Raw genomic sequence first — 3,955 nt, 5'->3', positions numbered from 1 at the left:
AAAAATAGAAAATAAAAATGAGTATATTTCTTCTCCGCATTAGTGTTTTTGTTAGCTCATCTGGCCAACGGACCAGACATTTCATGACATTTCATACTTGTCCGCCTACCATTTTCAAATGCTTTCCAATTCTCCTACACCTTCAAGGAAATTTAGTTTATTTAAATTTGTTTACATGAAAGAAATCTGCTAAACAACATCGATAGATTCCCTGCATACAGGGGAAACTATAGTGGTTTTTGACATCTTTCGCTTAACGGCTAGATGAATTACAACCCGATTTGCTAAGTATTTTGCATGAGTGGCAATTGGTAAGTAAACCTTCGCGTTCCTTAATGGTTGAAACAGTATTTAATGCAGAAATGTCTTTAGCCATTATTTCAATACGTAAAGATGCATTATGTAAGAATTAAATCTGCCTATTTTAGGTCTTTTTTTCTGGCTTCAAATGTTACATAAACCATTATTTGGACATTCATTCATATGGTAAGCCCATAATCAACTCCGTCCAGATTGTAGTAATTTAACTAAAATTGTCAATATATTCATTTTTCATTATGTATTTGTGAACTACTACAACAAGACATTAATAAACTCGATACTACACTGGAATGAGAATAAACCCAGAAAAATAATGATATGAATACATATCTTATATACCGGTGCGTGTCATCTTGAATTGCTGCTGCATTAATGGGGATTAACAAAGGACAGTGTGGATAAAAACAACCCTCGTTGTATTACCAAGCAAACGAAATTCTTATCTTAAAATACATATATTTTCATCTCAAACAAACCACGTAGAAATGTTTTGTATAATATGTTGCCGTGCTTCATAAATCTATTCGCAGTCAATTTGAAACCAGAAAATAGTTTCATAAAAAGTTTGCCCCATTTTACTTATTTTAAAGATTAGTGTCGTGTTAGTTAAAGGCTCAATACGTCATTTGTATTTTCGATTAATACAAGTTTAATATGTACTCCCATTGATTATTTAAAATTTAATTAAGAAATTAAAATACCAATGATAGATCATTTCCCGGCTTGAATTCAATCGGATTTAAACTGGGCCCACCAGAGCTATGAACGATGACGTCGTCTTGTTATGCGCCTGAAGCATACAAGTAGATCGATGAAATTTTAATTCACCATAACTTTGTATCTACTGAACGGGAACTGGACCATTTTTGGACTAATATTCGTGTATATACTTTCACAATATTGTAGTTTGCAAGACATTCCTATATCGCTAAAATACTGCACCAAGCTTCTTGCTGCTTTTGTAATTCGGGTCTATTAAAAAATTTAGCAATGTAAAATTTGTGTCGCGCATACCAGTGTATAGTATTTTGATTACCCTTTGTCACTTTATGCTCCAAAATGGCCTAGCGTCCAAAACTGGTACTTTAAAAGAGTTGTATGAAATTGTTTTAAATACAATAACTTTTATGTTATGCCCTGTCCATAATATCATGTATTATTTATTGAACTTTAAATTTGTAATAAACAACAACACAAAGAATTGAACTGGGATGATCTTGTGTGTAGTGCGATTAGTGATGGGACATACTTTTCGTTTTTAATATTTAGCAGAACTCCGTTTGTGTACCGATTTTAGTTAGTTTTTATCTTAAATTATATCTCGACCAAGAACCAATAAACAAATCAATTATTTTTTGCTTTACTCAAATCAAACAGGTTGAATTCCGTGAACAGGAACCGAATAAAGTCCCATATATAAATTGTTAAAATGTACATTTTCGGCTAAATCTTACTCAATATTCGTGATTTGCGGGGTAAGGACTTCCCTTACGAAATAATGACAATATATCAAAATATTTGCAAACGAAGATTAAACAGTACTTTGTACAATATCTATTTTTCTCATTAATCAGCATCTTAATCTACCTTTTGCCTATTCAAGGGTTTTTGTATGTAGTAACATGAGATGTAGTTCGTAGGATTTAACGTCTGCTTCCACCAGCAGACAAGTCTTATTTTAGTATATTCAGTGCATCAGCGCATGCACAGGTTTCTTTCCCAAAGGGAGGAAACCAGAGCACCCGGAGTAAATCTACGAGGTATTTAAGACTCCCTATCCCCAAGCCACATATTGTTAAACCAGGGACGGAAACAACGACCGCAAGCCATAGGTGATGGGCCAGCTAGAGCCCGAAGCGCGATACTCTAGACGACCCCAGATGTTACCCAGTTGTATTTATTCTTCAGGTCTTCTTCCAACTTTAACCCATCTTAATCCCAGCTAGAATGTTGCATTGGGGATATTAGAACATGGATGTCAAACAACTTCCTTAAGTTAAGAGACAAGCTTGGAAAAGCAACTAAATAGTGTGTACAAATCCTATTATTTATCTTCGTAATTTTCTCGAGATATCGATTATTTTTATGTGTGCGCATAGATTTAACGTATTTTCAGCGCCCCACAACCTGTCGTTTCGGAGTTTACCGCCCCCCCCCCACACACACACACTTTCCCGAAAACCTTAATAGCACGATAGAGCCTACAGTTTTTAACGGATTTGTTTCAAATTTAGTGTAAAGCATTGGAGCTGCATCTTACCGTTCTGGGGTTATTCCCCTTATCCGAAAAACTTGTTAACGCAATAGAGACTACAGTTTTTAACTGATTATGTTTTTCAAATGTGGTGTGAAGCAATAGGACCTTTCGATTTTCAGTACTCGGCAAACTTCTTTTCGAGAGTTACCCTCTCATGAACTTTATTGATATTCAATGGTTAGCGATCTTCCGTTCCGGAGTTATACTCTCTATTCTTTGAAAACCTTGTTTTTAACGGATTTTTGAAATTCAGTGTTCCGCGACAAGGATGACCCCTGTTAATTTCCGCAATATAAGGTTTTCTGTCCCAGAGATATAACAAGATTTTATTTAAAATCTGCTCCGAAGCATTTGTGGCACAAGACAATATACTCTGTGTCTAGCTTTATTCTAAAACAAAATATGGTCTGAAAACCATGCAACAAATTACATTTTCTATTAAACGTCGCCCAAACATTAAATTGAAATAATTTAACAGGCATATCTGTAATTCAAAGCTTCACACATTAAAGCTAACCAGGTAGGGTTATGAATTTCATATTTGGTGTGAAGTATTTGGGCCATAAGACGATGAACCCTAACGATTTTAACCATATTTCAAATTTAGTGTAAATCATGGGTACACTATCGATTGTCCGTTTATTCTTTCATTAGTTAGTAGTTTTCCTTTGTAACAAATGTTAGAGTATTTTTTTTTATCAAATTTGGTGCGAAGTATTGAGCCAATGGTTGCATCACAACGTGGAGACACTATCATAATAAGGTTTCATATTAATTCGGGATCTCGAGAAAATTTACACAGGATGTCAATATCTCGAGAACATTAACGCAGGAGATTTCGAGAACATTACATTGAGATCTCGAGAAAATTATCAGGTGATCACGGGATTTCGAGAAAGTATCACAGGATCGCAGGATCTCGAGATTTTCTACAAAATTTTGCATGACCCCTATACGCTTCCGCACACTCGAACACTCTATAATTGAATCTGGGCTATATAATAATATGGGCTAATATCTGCTATGTAATAAGGGAGCCACGGTGGCTAGGTGGTTAAGACGCTGGCTCGCTAGCCTGGAGGTCGGGTGTTCGATCCCTGGATTGGCCGAGAAAGTTTATCTGGATTTTTCGACGTGGTTTCCCCTTGTCAGTGGTGCAGAACGGAGGGCCTGACAAGAACAGTTGTCTAGTCCTTCGGAGGAGACGAAAAACCGAGGTCCCGTGTATACATTGGAATGCACGTTCAAGATCCATTGGCAGCTGGAATTCGATATAAGAGTAGGCGATAGTGCCGCTGCCCTGGCAAAATTTCCCTCATCGCATACTGTATGGCGTATGCCCGTCTTCATTAGCCCAGTATAGGAGCAGAGCAGTAT

Source organism: Patella vulgata, chromosome 1, assembly GCF_932274485.2.
Source record: "Patella vulgata chromosome 1, xgPatVulg1.2, whole genome shotgun sequence".
Classification (NCBI taxonomy): Eukaryota; Metazoa; Mollusca; class Gastropoda; family Patellidae; genus Patella; species Patella vulgata.
Note: the sequence above shows the minus strand (reverse complement) of the source record.